This window comes from Macaca nemestrina, chromosome 2, assembly GCF_043159975.1.
Source record: "Macaca nemestrina isolate mMacNem1 chromosome 2, mMacNem.hap1, whole genome shotgun sequence".
Lineage (NCBI taxonomy): Eukaryota > Metazoa > Chordata > Mammalia > Primates > Cercopithecidae > Macaca > Macaca nemestrina.
Genome location: NC_092126.1, coordinates 163,338,670 through 163,357,061, shown reverse-complemented (window position 1 = coordinate 163,357,061; position 18,392 = coordinate 163,338,670). Strand labels below are relative to the sequence as shown.

At 44.1% G+C, this 18,392-nt stretch overlaps 1 protein-coding gene and 1 long non-coding RNA gene across 5 annotated transcripts in view; one reads left to right on the top strand and one right to left on the bottom strand.

Annotated features, from left to right (window-relative positions):
* Nucleotides 1-4,142, top strand: part of LOC139362046 (uncharacterized) — a 62,283-nt gene extending 58,141 nt beyond the window's left edge. For all 4 annotated transcript variants that reach the window (XR_011620326.1, XR_011620327.1, XR_011620328.1 and 1 more), the window contains one exon: nucleotides 3,936-4,142. This is a non-coding gene — a long non-coding RNA (uncharacterized lncRNA). The remainder of the gene's footprint in view (nucleotides 1-3,935) is intronic.
* LOC105470319 (follistatin like 1) overlaps nucleotides 1-18,392 on the bottom strand; it is a 54,964-nt gene that overhangs the window by 22,385 nt on the left and 14,187 nt on the right. The window lies entirely within an intron of this gene.

Here is an 18,392-nt window from a genome sequence, read left to right as displayed (position 1 = left end):
ATTTTAGGACCTTCAGCTGAGTGAGGCTCTGCAGATATCTCTGTCCTCACAACCTCTGTGCAGGTCTCTGTATTTTCAGTCCCATGTAACAGATGCAGAGGCATTGGAGAGTCAGAAAAGCTCTGTGATGCATGGAGGCCACATAACTAGTGAGAGCTGAGTCAGGAACAGAACAAAGGCCAGCCGGATTCCAGAGCCTCAAGGTTCCCTCTTGGGGTACAATCAAGGCAGTGAGCTTTGGGGAGGGGGGACAGTTCCAAGGGCTGACACAGGGTGAGGTCACAAGGTACAATGCAGTTCTTGTAAATAGAACTGTTTGCTCTACCACTGTAATGATTTTAGGAATGATGTCCCAAATCAGTATGAGGATTTCGTGTATGCACAGATGACCACATTGGCACATGGATGTTCTCTAGGAGTATGAGGTTATGGGCAGGTCCAATATTACAAAAGTATTAACCTATAAGTCTAGATGTACCTGTAAGAATGTAATTGATTTGAGTGGGGGTAGAGGGTGTGTTCTGGAAGTGTGGACACTCAGACATATTGATAAAAATCAACAAAATAGGCCGGGCGTGGTGGCTCAAGCCTGTAATCCCAGCACTTTGGGAGGCCGAGACGGGCGGATCACGAGGTCAGGAGATCGAGACCATCCTGGCTAACACGGTGAAACCCCGTCTCTATTAAGAAATACAAAAAACTAGCCGGGCGAGGTGGCGGGCGCCTGTAGTCCCAGCTACTCGGGAGGCTGAGGCCGGAGAATGGCGTAAACCGGGAGGCGGAGCTTGCAGTGAGCTGAGATCCGGCCACTGCACTCCAGCCTGGGTGACAGAGCGAGACTCCGTCTCAAAAAAAAAAAAAAAAAAAAAAAAAAAAAAAAAAAAAAATCAACAAAATATCTGCCTGCAATGGAGAAACATCAGATTTCTAGCTTTATCCTTCTGCATCGTCTTCCTGACTAGTCTCCATGTTGTTTTCATTTCGTGTGTTGCAAGCCAAGCTCTGGCGATTTGGTCTCATTAATTTTCACATTGCAAACTCCCTTTGGTAGAACACAGACTGGGAACATTCCCGACTTTTTACTAGGTAGAAAGTATCTGAGCAACCATTGAAATGGCAATAATGATACTTCATACTTGCACAGCAATTTTGGTTAATCTGTAATTTTTACAGATAGGCAGGCAGGGGTTACCTGTGAGGCCCTTCCAGATTTAAGATCCTATGGTGAAAATAAAACTGAGGCTCACAGCTACATGTGACTGGTCCAAGATCTCACAGTTGTAGAGCTGGGGCCTGGCCCTAGGTCTCCAGACTTTAATCCAAGCCTCTTTCCACTAAACCACTCTATCTCTTTACAAATCAAAGCTAGGAAAGGTGTTGTCTTGATTCCAAGGTCTTAAAAAATGGAATTATTTTTGCAATCAAAAAAGATCCTTTGCAAGCAAATGGAGAAAGAAGTTATTTACAAAACCACCAGTAGAGGTGATCGTGTATCTGAGTCTCTGGGCCAACCAGAATTAAGTCTGAACATAAAACACACGTTGAATGTTTAAAAAGAAGTCTTCTGAAGTAAAACAATTTCTGGAAGAACAGTGTGCTTTGGCAGGGGAGGAAGCTTATAAGCAAAGCCATAAAACTGTCAGCTTAATATACCATCATTTCACTAACATGAAGTGGGTCGGCTCTGTCCCCTCCATACTTTTCCTCTTTCCAACTCTTTTAAAAAAGAACAGCTCTACTTATGCCAAGGTGGAATTTTGGCTCCACTTGCCACTATTCTGTGACAGAGTGGCTTTGTTGACGTGAGAAAAGCTCTCTTTGCTTTGCCAGAATTAGTCATGGAAACTTCACAGGAACACCAGGGCCCCTCAGATATACACAGAGTACCATGGAGCTGGGGACAAAGGAATTCGCAGAACTGGGAAGAGCAGGGGGAGGTCTGCAGTGGGGCGTATGGGGTGAGATGCTGGTTGCTCCCAGGCAGCTCTTCTGGAACCCAGTAGCACAGGCCTGAGAAAAGCAGAGGGAAAGAGCGAAATTGCTTCAGGACCTTGAAATCTTGCTGGAGTATCTCATGACCTTGCTCAAGTCTCTGATTATTTTTTCTGGAAAGTAATGTGTTGGTACATCCTGCATATGCTATGGACAGACAAGAGGGACTGGTGATTTCTAGCAGTGGTTCTGATGTGTGTGGGAGGGGGCACTGCATGTGTGCAGTCCCTGCTATAAGTGTCCCTTCCTTATATGTGTTCACAATCAGTCCCCCATCTCAAGGTTAACGCACCAGGGCCAGACCCAGGTTTTGTGGGGCCTGAAGCTTAAATGGTTTTGGGAGGGCTCTATAAGAAAAAGAATATGCAATTATAAATGCAAATTGGGTACATGGCCTGGCAAGGCCCTTGCAAATAAAAGGTCTGAAATCAAAGCTTAATTAGCTTCATGGTAATCCAAGTCTCCATTTGCCCTATTATTTTCTTCATAAACAAGATCTTTCCAATAATGGCTTTTGGGTCCTTAGTCTATTAGAGACAGTCCTAGTCAATATTTGATGCACATATGGCTTATCTCAAGTAGACTGTAAGAGCCTTGCACACTTCAGCTTCCCACGGACCCACCAGTGTCCTGCCTGAGAAAATGCTCAACAAATGGTTTGTATATTAAATGTCATTTGGGGGTACAAAGTTTCAGTTATGCAAGATGAGTAATTTTTGGAGATGTAATGTACAGCATGGCAATGGTAGTTAATAATACTGTTTGTATACTTTTAATTTGATAAGAGGATAGATCATAAATTAAATCTTCTCAACATGCACACACACAAAATGGTAACTATGTAGAGGTAGTGAATATGTTAATTAGATTATGGTGAACATTTCACCATATATACGAATATTAAAACATTAAAACATTTGTACACCTTAAATATATGCAATTTTTATATGTCAGTGATATCTCAATAAAGCTGCTTAAAAATAAAGAAAAATTATTTTAAAATGTCATTTGCAGTCTCTTCAGGTTAGTGCAGCAGCCAACAGTGGCACTTAGGATATTTTTGGGTCAGTACGGCTGGACTCCATGACATCCAAATAAGAGATGTATTGCCCAATGAAGATTAGCTTTAAGATTTTAAAAAATCTACTATGAAGCTGTCAGTCAAGAACTTTTTTTTTTTTTTTTTGAGATGGAGTCTGGCTCTGTCGCCCAGGCTAGAGTGCAGTGGCGCAATCTCGGCTCACTGTAAGCTCCGCCTCCCGGGTTCACACCATTCTCCTGCCTCAGCCTCCCCGAGTAGCTGGGACTATAGGCACCCGCCACCACGCCCTGCCAATTTTTGTATTTTTAGTAGAGATGGGGTTTCACTGTGTTAGCCAAGATGGTCTCGATCTCCTGACCTCGTGATCCACCCGCCTCGGCCTCCCAAAGTGCTGGGATTACGGGCATGAACCACTGTGCCCGGCCTTTTTTTTTTTATTGAGATGGAGTCTCACTCTGGTGCCAAGGCTGGAGTGCAGTGGTGCGATCTCAGCTCACTGCAACCTCCGCCTCCCGGGTTCAAGCGATTCTCCTGCCTCAGCCTCCCGAGTAGCTGGAATTACAGGCGCACACCCCCATGCCTGGCCAATTTTTGTATGTTTAGTAGAGATGGGGTTTCACCATGTTGGCCAGGCTGGTCTCGAACTCCTGATTGCAAGTGATCCACCTGCCTCGGCCTTCCAAAGTGCTGGGATTACAAGTCTGAGTCACTGTGCCCCGTCAATCAAGAATTATTTAATTACCCTTTGATTAATTTCTATGATTAGCCTCTATCACAGCTTATGGGATATAACACGTTCCTTTTACTACTCATTGCATATTGTGTGCCTGGAAATTACTACATTCAGATTTCAAATGGGACAGTGCTGTTTACCTCAACCATTTTCTTTATTATTTTACAGATTCTGTCACATTCTCTAAGTATTTGTGTTTTCAGACTGAAGAATCTAGGTTGGCTCAGGCCACCTTCACAAGGAAGCCTCTCCCCTTCGCTGCTGCTCACATGTCATCTCTGGAATGCCTCCTGCTGCCTATCCTTAGGGCTTTCTTGAAGTGGCCCAGACATAACATAGCACACTAGATGCTTGGTTTCTAAAGAATGATCAGTTCCTGTGTTCTGCAATGGTCTTTTCTAGTCATAGCAGAAGTATAGCAGTATAGTAAGCACTTACAGAGTTAGAAACATGTTAGGCCTGTTTATATAGGACTGAAAATCATCTCACAAAGATCTATGAGGCTCGGGGATTCACCCCTGTTTGCACTGAGGAGACTGTGACTTCACGAGCTGGGCCATGACTGTGGAAAGAGTCAGACCCAGGTGGCTCCAACTCTGGTACCTGAGAGAGGTGCTTCTGTTCTCACGTCCACAGTGACGAGTTGGAGAGTCTCCCCTGTGACATACCACACCGCCTTCTCAACACAGGAACACTCAGTGACTCCACCGCTACTGACGGGGTCTTTCGGGCTCCCCATTATGAAAGCAACACTCCTCAGAGTGATTCCTGGGAGTTCCCAAGATATCTTGTCACTCTTCCTAAAGAGTGTTTTTGTAAGGCTGCCACTGGTTTCACAATTTCACCCTTCAGTTTCTTAGGAAAGCCCAAGTGGAAGTTTCTAATACAGACCATTTATCTGTCCTGAATTAGCTTGTTAGGTTTGAGTATGGTTCTTATTTTCTCCTCTCCAATTGTCTACCTAAGACTTGTCCACTTTGACGGCCAATATAGAGAGTATAAATCCTCCAGTCTTCTTCAGTAACAGCCAAGGAAAATGACTTAAACCCATCAAAATGCGTATTTGATGAATGCCTGTAACGGCAAAACATAAAAGAGAATGGTCTGTGATAAGCATGGCGCAAGCTCTGTGGCATAAACCCAAAAGGGAGGCCCGGGTGCAGTGGCTCATGCCTGTCATTCCAGCACTTTGGGAGGATTACTTGAGCTCAGGAGTTCCAGACGAGCTTGGGCAACATGGCAAAACCCTGTCACTACAAAAAATAAGATTAGTTGGGTGTGGTGGCATGTGCGTATAGTCCCAGCTACTCAGGAGGCTGAGATGGGAAGATTGCTTCAGTCCACGAGTTTGAGGCTGCAGTGAGCTAGGATCATGTCACTCCACTCCAGCCTGGGTGACAGAGTGAGACCCTGTCTCTAAAAATAACAACAACAAAAAAACCCAAAAAGGAGCAGAGGATGTGGCTGCCCCTACCACAGGAGTGTCTAACCTAGTTGGGCTGATGAAACAAGAATACAGGCCAATGCAGTCTGAAGTAATGGGGCCAACTCCAGGAGATGGGACTTCATAGAAGAAATGGGACTTGAGCCGAGCTCTTTAAGAAAGGTAGGATCTGGATGGAAAATCTATAGGTTTTTGAGCAGGAGAGTGTTAAGAAGAACACTTGAACAGTGGCACATGGCAAGAAATGGGTAAGGCGGAATTGGGGGCAGAAGGAAATCAGTTGGAAAAGGCCTGGGTGATGAGAGTTGCATCTACACTAGTGATGGATGGCATGGTTACAGAAGGAAGGGATCCAAGAGAAATCTCTACAGAATAACGAGGTCTGGCAACATGCTGAATAGAGAGAGGAAGGAGACAGTCTGGGGGGCTGCCAGACCTTTGGCTTCAAGGGCCGGGAAGGTTGGCGATGTGTCTCTGTCAGAGATAAAGCCTGGGAAGAGTGTCCCTTGAGGGTGGGGTGGCCAATGATGAGTCAATTATGGACATGTGTCTCAAGGGACAGTGAAACATCCCACCGACAGCTGCCAATATTGGCTAAAAATGCATATCTGGGCGCCATCTGTGTAAAGGTGAGAAATGGAGGCAGAGGAACAAATGAGCTCAGGAGGAAGGGGTGGTCATGGAAGGCTGAGGGCGGCTAGGGCGTGGAAGGAAAAGGGGGAACACAGAGAGCAGGAAGAACAGCCCACAAGGGGTCTCTGTGTAAATCAGAAAAGGCACCTTCCTCTCCAGGGAGATGCAGCACACCACCAGGGTATGGGGCTTGGCTAGCAGAGCGCAGCTTGGATTTCAGCCCGTCACCTCCTCATGCAATCAACAGCCTGTACAATGGTATGACAACTCTGACAGCAGAGCAGCCAAGAGAGTAGAGTAGGAGCATTCAGAGAACTGGGAGGAAAACCAGGAAGCCTAGAGAGCTCCCAGAAGTGGATGATGAACGCCATGTACGAGAAATCATTTGGCAAATGTTGAGATAAAACAGTCAAAAAAAAAAAAAAAAGCTTTTAAACTTCTGCTGAAACCTGAACTAGTAACCCAGAGTGTAGGCCTGGCAGAGGCAGTGATGTCCTGTGTAAGAAGAATTAATGCAGGAGGACTGAAATGGGCCCTGGACATATCTCTGCCTCTAACATATGGTGTGACATGGGGCAAGGTGCTTGACCTCTCTGGGTCTCAGTTTCCTCAGCTATAAAATGCAGAGGTTATAGGTGATGCCTAAGTCCCTTAAATTGTAAGAATTCTATTAATTAGAAAGCTCAGGAATTTACCACTTCAGATGTCCCTGAATATCAAACTTCACCCACCCAAGGAAGCTAACCTATATGGCCAAACTAAAGAAAGTGGTTATGTATACAGTCACATGAGGGTGTTTCAGGGTTTTTGCTGGGTTCTGAAGGGGGGATTAAAGTTGGCTCTCATAGTCAAAGGATTCTCATAAGCAATGCCTTTTCATTCCCTCCCAGATCATGGCAGAGGGAATCAGGGAAGCAGTAATGGGACCCCAATTGAGTGTTCTGATTTTGTTTCTAGTGAACTGGCTGGAACCCTCTATGCCCCTAGAATGCTACTAATAAAGTTTTTATTCTACTTGCATTTGCCTTGCAAGGAGAAAAGGGAAGAAAAGAAAGGAGAGAAAGGCTAAAGGAAATTCACATGAGATTCACAATTCTTCATTCCTGCCAAGAACCTGTCACTGAAGTATGTCTGGGGCTGCCAGGGCTCACATTTACTCAGCATTCATGCTCTAATTATTTCCACATGTAGTTCAAGGAAAATGGTTGATCAAAAGTTTAAAAAAGAAAATTCCACACACCTAAATCCCAGTACCTTCAACTGAAAGAAGGGAGAAAGCTCTAGGACAGCTGTGGGAAAATTCTCAAGACAGGCAGTTTTAGAAGCATCCCCTGCAGAGCCTGCCACATCTGGGCCAACATCCCTGCACATTCCCATCCCTCCATCCCATGCAAGCCCACTCTCCACCCACCCCAGCTTCCCAAGCCCTGAACCTATTAGGATTTGCATTCTTTGGAGTTCTAAGTGGAATGCAGGATTTACTTCCCTGATACAGTGGAAGGCAGATGAGATGGATATCGCCTAAGAGGTATCTAGTTCTCCTCTCCACCCGTTTTGCCTTGGGTGCCACTGAATTTAAGTAGTCCCTGGGTGGTTCCTGATACCACATACCTGCTGGGAATGGAATCCACTGTGGCAGAGAACTTGTGTGCTTCCCTGAGCTGGAACAGTCCCCCCATCACTTCTGTGGCTGCTTTCCATTACCCTAATTTGCACATGATTCCCCCTAAACCTGCAAGCTGAGCCACTATTCTCCAAGGTGGCCCACATTGCCCTGGCACTGAGTTGCATGCCCGACACTATCACCTACTGCCTTCTACCTGGGCACTGTTAACAAAGTCTTTGGCACATGGCACAGGGTGTTTTTCCTTTCTCCTGGGTGACTTCATTGTTCACATAGCCTCGAGATCCTTGGGCTCCTCACTTCAAGCAACTCTCCACTTCTTAGGGACCCTGGCTACTGAGAGCTTTGGGAAGTGTCTGTGAGCAGAGCAGGTAGCCACAGCAGATTTAAGCTGTAAGTGGACTAAAATTAAAAAAAGGGTCTAGGGCTCCCAAGGCTCTATGTTTTCAAATAAGAACTCATTAGCCTTTGAAAATGTCAGCATGATGAGGAATTGTTAGATGCTTCTTTAACCTTCAGATGGGCAGAGAATGTCCCATAAGACCACCTAAAAAAATCATGTCACCATCTGGGAAGTCTGATTTGTTATCTGGCTTGCCCAAATTCTCCCTATCCTTCAAGGCTTGGCTCAAGTTGCACCACTCCATTCTCAGTGAGCTTTTACTTTCTACTGGTATGAATTCCCCCTTCCTTCTCTGAACTTTGATTCCTTTGTATGAACTCATTTTGATCATTTATTTTTTAAGAAATAGAATTGATTGTGTGGATTTTGTCTTTCTGGCTGACCTATAAGCTCCTAGAGGACAAAGATTCTGTTTGTCCATCCTTTTGTAGGACCTAGCATATACCTTGTGCCACTCCATTAACTTTTGTTGAAAGCAAAACAGGATGGATTGAACCACACTGCCCTGGGGACTTGGGATAGGGACAGAGAGGAACAACATTTGTGCCAAATCTTTTCCTGGGGCTGCTGCCTCCCAGAACTGGTCTTTTTTGAGGAAATACCCTAAAGACCCACCCTCCACCACCAGGTCATACATATTCAGCCTGGATAATTAGAGATTGTCTTAGGCCCACAGAAAGACACTGAAGAGTGTGTGCACACGTGTGTGCATGCATATGTGTGTTAATGAGGTAGACAGAAGAGCAACGGAGGTCTAAAATGGCTTTCAGTCATTTCCTTTGTCCACAGTTAATATATAACCTAACTGAGACATGCTGAGAGAAGTAAGAATTTGGTGAAGAGGAACATAAGGTAATGTGGGAATGTGGGGTACGTCAGAGCAAAGCAAAATTGGGTGAGACTTCCGAGTATAGGGCAGGGGCAGCCAAAGAGCTGCCTGATACCTTGGGGGCCTATACTAGGGGGAAGTAGAGATGAAGAGAAGCAAGTGAGAAGAAGGCAGGAGAAACTGCAGAAATGGGATTATCTGAGGCCACTGCTTTTTGCTTGAACCCTTCTGAGGAACCCCACCCTTACACTGTCCTCTGAGGTAGAGGGAGGCAGGCTGGTCAACATTCCTAGACTAGGAAAAATGCTTCTTGCCTTGCTCTACCCCTCCTCCACTCCCAAAATATTCTGGGGATCTCTAACTGTTCCCTTCTGGTTCATCCACTAGGCTGACCTTGCAGTGGGGTGGAATACACTGAAACACGAGTTGCCAGGGGACAGCAAGGCCTTAACTATGCCCACGTGATTTATCTCCCCTTGGATTGGGCACATTAATAGGAACTGTGATGCCCAACCAAGAGGTGAGATCATCTGATACAATGGTGGAGGCTGGGGGGATAGTAGGGATGTCAGGGTTGACAGAAACAAAATGGAGCTGGGAGATCCAGCGTAGCAGAGTAGCACCAGTCTCCACTTTAAAAACAAGGACAGGCCGGGCACAGTGGCTCACACCTGTAATCCCAGCCCTCTGGGAGGCCTAGGCAGATGGATCACTTGAGGACAGGAGTTTGAGACCAGCCTGGCCAACATGGTGAAACCCCCTCTCCATTAAAAATACAAAAATAAGCTGGGTGTGGTGACTTGCACCTGTAATTCCAGATACTCTAGAGGCTAAGGCACGAGAACTGCTTGAACCTGGAAGGCGGAGGTTGCAATGAGCCTAGATCGCACCACTGTACTCCAGCCTGGGTAACGAAGTGAGACTCTGTCTCAGACAAAAAACAAAACAACAAAATCAACAGGGACAAAGTCCTGGGAATCTCTGGGGGTAGTGTGGCTGCAAAGCAGTTAAGGCTCCAGCACCCTGGCAATTATTCTCTAGCCTAAGGATGCAGACAGGGTTAAAACCCGCAAGAAACTCCAAGCTAAATGAAGTCTCCATATGTGTGGCACAGTAGGGTTCTAGGAGAAGCAGACAGATGTAATTAGAAGTTCTCAGACATTGTGTTGCCACAGCTACTGCTGGCCAGGAGGAAAGTGGGGGAAACCTGGAGTCCGAGGAATACAGTCTTCCAAGGAAATGCCAGTGGTGTTCATCATGCTTGGGCTTCAGCTTGCCCATGCCCAGGCTCTAGAAGGCCCTCTCCCTCAAATTCCTCCTCATCCCCATCCCCACCCCGGAGCAATTCCAAATGCAAATCAAGGGCTCCCTTCAGAGGGCACCCAAAGGAAGGAATGAGGAACTCTCAGAGGAGAGTTTGTGCAGAAGAGGCTGTTCTTCCGAGTAATCTCTGGTCCTTGGGGCTTTCTGGAGCTGAGTGAGGATCAGTCAGGGAGGCTGCAAGTTTAATTTATGCATCACTCTGGAGCAACCATGAGTGTGGCCTTCAGCCATATATTTTATCATCCAAAAGGGGACATTTGAGAATTAAAGGAAACCTTTTAAACAGACACACTTGGACAACAGGCCTAAACTGTGACACATGGTCGCCTGAATTACTAGGCTGCCTATGGGATGGGAAAATTTGTGGTTTTTATTTTAGAGAGTGAGGATGCTAACCTGGTATCTATGGACCCCCAGAAACCCAGCCATAAATTTTGGGACTGGATTTTCAAGGGGGCATAAATTTTTCCATACTCAAAAGACCCAAACCCAATAACCTACGAAAGACAAACCCTAATTTACTGCTCTGGGCATGAACTGCCTTTTGTAGCCTTAATCTCCCTTGATTCAACAGCCACAAGAAGATTTTTTGGGGGTTCTGCTGCTGGGAAGCTGGGGAGCCTCAGCAGATGGGACTATCTTTGCTTCTAAGTCTTGATCATTACAAATCCTTCCAACTACTCCTCTTAACTCCTCTTCTTTAACATCTGAACTGAAAACAGTGGCACAGGGATCCTGCAGTCATGAAATCAGGGAAAGGTCAGGCTCTCCCAGGGCACCAGCAGAAATGACTATGTTTTAGGCATAAGATAGCCAGCCTAGATATTATGAGCATGTGGTTCAGCCACAGACTCAGTTACAAAATTGTAGGATGTTGAAAGGGTAAGGCCCACCCAGAGTGTGTCTCCTAGAATTTTCTCAAAGACTCTGAGAATCACAGCCATTTGGTAGGAGTTCCTGACAGTTATTTAATGACTGAGGCTGGTGGTGGCCCTCTTCTCAACCCTGGTTTAAGGCTGGGAGTCCCTGGGCCAACATGCCTAATTTATTGCACCTATTACTCAGGTCCTGAAAAGTAGAGCACAAGTTTCTGAGCTGAGTTTGGAATCTCTCCAAGATTTCTAGGGTGGTCAGGAGGGGCTCCTTAAAACCTGTAAGCATCAATTTTAACACCATTGTTCTCTGCTAGGCATGGGTGTCAGGAAGTTCTGGCACCCTCTACAGGTCCCCTGGATTTTAATAGTTTAGAGGAACGTTAATGTTTGCGGAACAAATTAAGAACCACATAAAATCAGTTCCTTTGAAAAGAAAAGCAGCAATCCAAACACAAATTAATCTGCATTTCCTTATCATTATCCAACACGGAAACAGAAGAAACCAATAAGTAATACACAGGACAATCAAACAAAAAAATACCAAACATCATGCCAAGTGCTGGGGGCTCAAGGAAGAGTAAAGCACAGGCTGTGTCTCTAAGGAGCTTGTAGCTTAGGTGAGGAGCTGGAGGAATGAATATATGCAATTTTAAATAACAGAACAACACAATCTAATAAGAGATAAGTCAATGTGTGGTTAAATGCAATGCATGGTTAAGTGACAACTGTCTAGAGCAGTGCTATCCAACAGAAATAGAATAGCCATCTCATATAGAATTTAAAATTTTCTAGTAGGTACTTTTTTTTGGAGACCAATCTATTGCCCATGCTGGAGTGCAGTGGCATGATCTCAGCTCACTGCAAACTCCACCTCCTGGGTTCAAGCAATTCTCCTTCCTCAGTCTGCCGAGTACCTGGGATTACAGGCACCTGCAACCATGCCCAGATAATTTTTGTGTTTTTAGTAGAGACAGGATTTCACCATGTTGGCCAGGCTGGTATTGAACTCCTGACCACAAGTGATCCGCCACCTCAGTCTCCCAAAGTGCTGGGATTATAGTTGTGAGCCACTGTGCCTGGCCTCTAGTAGGTACATTTTAAAAACTCAAAAGAAATAAAGTGAAATTAAGTATAATCACTTATTTTAAGAAAATATATCCAAAATATTACCATCTCAACATGTAATCAATAATATGGAGATATGGTACACTCTTTTTTCACACTAAGTCTTTGGAATCTGGTACGTCTTTTACACTTACAGGACATCTAAATTGGACTAGCCACATTTCAAGTGCTCAATAGCCACTGTAGCTGGCAGCTATCAGCATTGAATAGCATGGTTCTAAACAGTTATGGCTGGATGCAGTGGCTCACACCTGTTATCCCAGCACTTTGGGAGGCCAAGGCGAGACAATTCCTTGAAGCCAGGAATTTGAGACCAGCCTGGGCAATATAGCAAGACCCTGTCTCTTAAAAAAAAAATAAAAAGGAAATAAAAATAGTTCTGAGTTTCTGACCTCACTGCGTCAGAGGAGGAGGGTCTGAGTAGAAAGAGTAAGACCTTCTTTAACTTGGAATACTTTTGAAGTGATTATCTGAACATACAGGCAAGGCAGCATGTCAGGCTGCATCTGGGACCAGGATACTGAGTAATGAGGACCTAGTCCTTCGAGAACGGGCAGGCGTCATGGGCACTCAGGCTGAATTCTGGCTCTGTTTTCAATGCCTGTGGACAAGTCATTTCACCCTTCTGATCTCCTCTGTAAGAAAGGTAAAATGTTTGGTACTTTCTCTCTGTAAGACTTTCTATGGCTTAGCTCAGAAACAATGACAAAAGGGCTAATTAAGTTGTACATATTTGGAGCCTTCTCTTAGCTACATATGCTTTTTTGGGGGCATACAAATCGATGGACAAATTTGGCAATGAGATAGATATTATCTTTTCAAAACCTTTTTAAAAATTTTTCTTGGCTTGACTGCTACACTCTTTTGCTGCCAGCTTTCAATATTACACACACACACACACACATAGTTTCAGTGCCTTGAGATTAAAGTCAATGAAAACATGCACATTCTATTCTTCTTGAGACATTCCTGCCTTGCATTCTTTCCTTGAAGCAGTTGGGATGTCACAGCTGGGGGGAAGGAGCTGTAAAACCTACTTATCCTGGCCAATCAGGCCTTGGCTGACAAGAGGCCCACCAATGAGGGGCTGCCAGGTATTCTGTTCCACTGCAACAAATTCCCCCCTATTTTTTCAGAAATTAAAACCCTCTGGGACCCTCAAGCTGTACACAATGCACAAAGACCTCCTTTTTTGTTCATTCTGTCTTTCCCCAAGGACTGCATTAGAAACTCTACACAAAAACGTACTAGCTTAGTTGCTATGGATAGATTATCATTTGTGGTAAAAACACTTCCAAGTATCATGTAACAATATTGTTCTCACAGCTCTGGTATCCTTCATTTTAACTGTGTAAACACTGGAGAAATGCCACATATTTAAATGTTTGGGGTTACCCTGAGGAACCCCCAGCTCCACTGAAAAATGAAGCAGTATGTTAAGTCCGGGAACTCTGACTTAAGGCCACAGGTAAGTGGGAGGTGGGTGGTTCCCCGGGGCTTCACCCAATGCTGACCACTGTGTTAGTGGTAGAACTTTCCCCAGAATGAGACTTCACCTCTGAGATCTTAATGTGTAAATCCAGTGACACTGAATGCCTTTTTCGTTGTTTTATCCATACTGGAAATATCACAGTTGCTATTCAAATGAAACCAGAGAGAGTAAGAGCAAGAAGGATCCAAAAAAAGTAAAGGTTTCAGCAAAAGTGAGGTCAAAAGACAAGGGTGACTAGTGACTTTGGGCAAAGAATTACCAACAATATAATTTAATGCTTTATTTTATATTCCTTGGGACATTAGCTTCCTCTGGGAATGGTGCCAAGTTATATTAAAATTGCTGATCATGGAAGGAAAGAATAAAAATATTTACTATTCAGCTAGCCTCTGCTTAAATTCCAGCTTCACCTGGGGCTGAGAGAATTAGAATCCAGGTGTCTGATTAAGCAAGCCCAGCACTACTGTCATGTCCAAGATTAAGCGAACTGTTGACAGGCAAGTGCTGTCAACCATCTTCCCAGATGCACAATATTCTTGCAGAATACGGCACAGAGATGACTATCATTAAGATACAAAGATTGTAGGCACCTCTTCATATTACATATGAGACATTTGGCCTTATTAATCCATTTAGCTAGTGGATTAATTCAACAAATATTTACTAAGCATCTACTATACACTAAGCACAGCTGGTTCTAGGTATCAGAGACCCATTGGAGAATGAGAGAGACAAAGCCTCTGTTCTAAAGGAGTACACGCTCTAGAGGGAGGAAGGCGAATAAACAAAAATAACAAGTTCATTTCAGCCTGTGATCAGTATATAGAGGAAAATAGAGTATGTATGACTGGGAGAGAGGGCACAACTTAGATTGAGTGGTCAGGGAATGCTTTCCTGAGCTGGGACCAGAAGGATGAGAGCAATTCAGACAGAGAAGAAAAGTGCAAAGGTTCTGAAGCAGGGTGGAATTTGTTACATTCCTGGAACAGAGAAAAGGCCAGTGTAGCCACATCACTGGGTCCAAACGGCAAAGCAGCAAGAAGTAAGCTGGGAAAAGCTGGCAAGGGGTAGAGCTTGTAGGGTCTTAAAGGTACTGATAATAAGTCTGTATTTTATCTTAATGCAATGGATACCACTGGGGGGTTTTGCTCAGGGAGTGACATGATCAGATATGTGTTTTATAAAGATTACTCAGGCTGTCCTGTACAGAAAGAGCAAGGTTGCAGGAGAGAGAAAGGGGAGAGCAGCTAGGAGCTATTGCAATAGTCCAGGCACAATAATGATGGCAGCTTGGCTAGGGTGGGGACAGAGGACAGTCAATGGAGAGGTGATACATTCTGACAGTTCAGAAGATGGGACTTTCTGACAGACTGGGTATGAACAGGGGAAGTGAAAAATCAAAGAGAAAATTCCTGGGTACATAAGTTGATATCCAAAAGCCCAGCCAGTTCTAGGTAGATGTGCACATGGCCATGCTGATGGTCCATTTTAGAGTCACCACCAAGAGGATCTTCTCTGAGACAGGCTCTGGGTCCAGACAAGTCCCATGTCTTCCTGAGGAAACTTAGTTTATGAAGTGAGTTCAGCAAGGCCACTAAGACCTGGGGTCACATATAAATAGATCCTGTTCATGGGAAGTCTGTCCATGGAACACTAGCCTTGAAATATTTATGGCTTTTTTTGAAATGGTGCTCTGTGGTAAAATGTTTGGGAAACATTACTTATTATACTTCCTTCCTAGAGTCGTAAATGTACATGAACTTTGTAAAACTCTGGAATGTCCTCTAACTAAAAAACCATTTAACCTAGCACATATATGGACTTCACTCACTACACACTTTGGGTCTAGACTCTTCATGTCTCTCCCTATGGTGTTACTGTTCCTTGGAATTCAAGCCATAACAAGGAGAACAATAGCAACTACTATTTATTGAGTACTTTCCTTGTGGGAGGCACCTTTGTAGACGTCATCTCCCTTGCCACATACTATGTAGAGGTCCTATTTTAATTTACAGCTTTAATTATCATTTGTAAGTTTTGCTTACAGACCACACATTTAAAATACAAAAATTAGCCAGGCGTGGTTACAGGCACCTGTAATCCCAGCTACTTGGGAGGCTGAGGCATGAGAATTGCTTGAATCCAGGAGGCGGAGGTTGCAGTGAGCCAAGATCCTGCCACTGCACTCCAGTCTGAGCGACAGAGCAAGACTCTGTCTCAAAACAAAAACAAACAAACAAAAAACAGTGATACATCTTTTCTGATCATATATATCTGCAGTGTTCACTCACAGTATTTTCTTATGAAGCACTTAAAGAATAGAAATTCTTCACTCAGTCGCCTCATCTGCATTTGCTTAACCCACTAAAATTAACGGAGTTTCCCACGTGCATCACTACCTCCTTTCTCCCAGTCTTCCTCATCCCTATTTTCCTTCCTCCTATTTGTTCCACCAACTTCTAGGACAAGAACCATTTGGGGACAGTTCATCACATGCTTTGAACACTCTTAGGCTTAGAATTGCTAACTTTTGTCTCTCTCTCAGAGACTGTCATGACTTTCTGAATATGGCTACTGTCACGTCTGAGCCCACAGACTGCCAGTCTAGAGCCTCAGCTATCTAAGCGCCAAATACATGCACACACTTCAGCCTAGGCAGAGAACATACTTTTTCCTGGAGTTAAACAACAAATCACTGGAGAATGAGGAAGTCTTTACATTCCAGGCCACTGTTAACATGAGTAATTACGGTCACTACACGACAATGCTATTTAGACTGGGCAAAATAATGATAGTATTACCTGAAAAATAACCCAATCAACCAACGGAAACACAGCCACTGGGGAGGAACCCAACTTGCTCTCTAATCCACACAGCAATTCCATGGAGCAACTTAAAGCAGGAAATGAAGAGACTTCTATTTGATCAAATGTGTATGGGGAATTTGGAGGAAAAACGCAATTACCTAAGCTGTAAAATGACCAATATAGTGGGGTTAGTCATCCTCAAGCGCTGGTTGTTTTTACAGGACTTCATATCCCTTTTTTATTTTTGTCAAAAAAAGTACCTAAAATAGGACATGTAATAAACAAAACAAGCCCAACATGATTTCTTATTATCTAGCTTATATATGTTCTTTTGGAGAAAATGAAGAAACACAAAGACTCTTCAACTGCATCTGTAAGAGGAAGCGGTTAACGTTGTACCTATCCTTTAAAACAACATGGTCCACAAGTAGCTTGGGGAGTTTTATTAAGAAATAAGCCTGCAGTGAGTACTGAAATTATTTTACCCAACATTTAGCCAAGACTTGAATGTCTGGCCTCTACTCAAAACACTTCCCAGTCCCATTCTCCCTTCTAGTTCCATCTCCCAAGAAAGGAGACTGAGAAACCCAAAGTGGACTCACACCTGAAGTGTGTTCCTACTGGGAACTGGGGTTTTCTTTGATCATTATCAAGCCCTTAGTGCCACACAGAAAATTACCCTTCTGTGGAACAGGAAGCAGACGCCAATTAATGCATAAAGTGAACGTCTTTCTCCTTTAAATAGCTAAACCAGAAAATCTGCATCTCTGCATGTGGCTGTCAGCAAGACCAAGGCCACACAGGATAAGAAAAGAAAGAAAATAGAAAATGTCAAGGAGGGAATACTAGAGGAAGGGGAACAAAGCATAGACAGATACATTCCTGAAAGACTGTTGGGACTCTCGGGAGAAGCCAGGTGAATTTCCTGCTTCTGATGTAGGCCTCGGCCTGTCCCTATAGCATCAGAATTATAGCACACAGTGCAGAACCAAGGATGGTGGTGCCCTGGGAGAAGTGAAGCTGTGTGCTCCGAGTATTTGTGAATGACTGGCAAGCATACATCTGCCTCCATCCCAAAGCAAGTTTTGTGAGCTGGGCTGGGCCGCCAAGAAGCCATGCTGGGCCCTCCTGGTAGGGACCCTGACAATAAAGAGAACTCAGTATGTCTGAGTCTTTGCTCAGGGTGAGCGTCTGCATTTCTGTTTCAATAGTGTTTAGCCTCTCTGATAGAAATTCCACATGTATCAATTTCACACTACAGTTTAGATGAGCCAGGTATCTGTGTGAAAGTGATCAGAAATTTCTTGGACCATCTTTGAGGTCCCGTCCATTTTCTATTTCTCTGTCACAAATGTTATGCCACAAACTACAAACATGGGCCTTCTCAATAGCTAAAAATACATGTAATTAGCCCAACCCTTACAGAAGCTAATAGGATATGTTGGGATTAGGGAGGGAAAACCTCTTATTGTTTGGAATATGGTAGGGAATGAGTGAATAATGACATGCACTTATTAAATTCATTAACAGGCCAACTTCGCACCATAAAAATAAGCACTGTGTCTATGTGTCCAGGCTTAGAAAGAAATCAGGGCAGTATAACAGAAGTCAAACACAAAACTAAATTAAAACAAAACAAATTCCATAGGAATTTTTGTGAGAAAAGTCTCACTATTTGAGCTACAGGGAGATGGCCATGTTCTCCTAGTGGTGAAATTTAAGTAGTGTCTATCTGTGTGTGTGTGCATGTATGTGTATTCTGTATGTACACAGACACACACACACACACATATAGTCTACCCTGGGGCACAGCCAATTTTAATTCCTAATCTGTACTATACCTTTACTAGGAAGGCCCCCTCCAATATTAAGCTGGCTGGCTCCCCAGTCAGGATCAATAGCACGATTTAGTACACTGGGATTTTCTAGTGAGATTCAGGAACTGGAGTACAGGCAAGGTACCAAGCATTTCAGTAGGACTAAAACATCTGCATTGGCCTCTGCTTCCTTATGTGTTCACCATAACAAGTCACCTGATTTAACCATTGGGTCAAAGCAAAAGACCAGTGC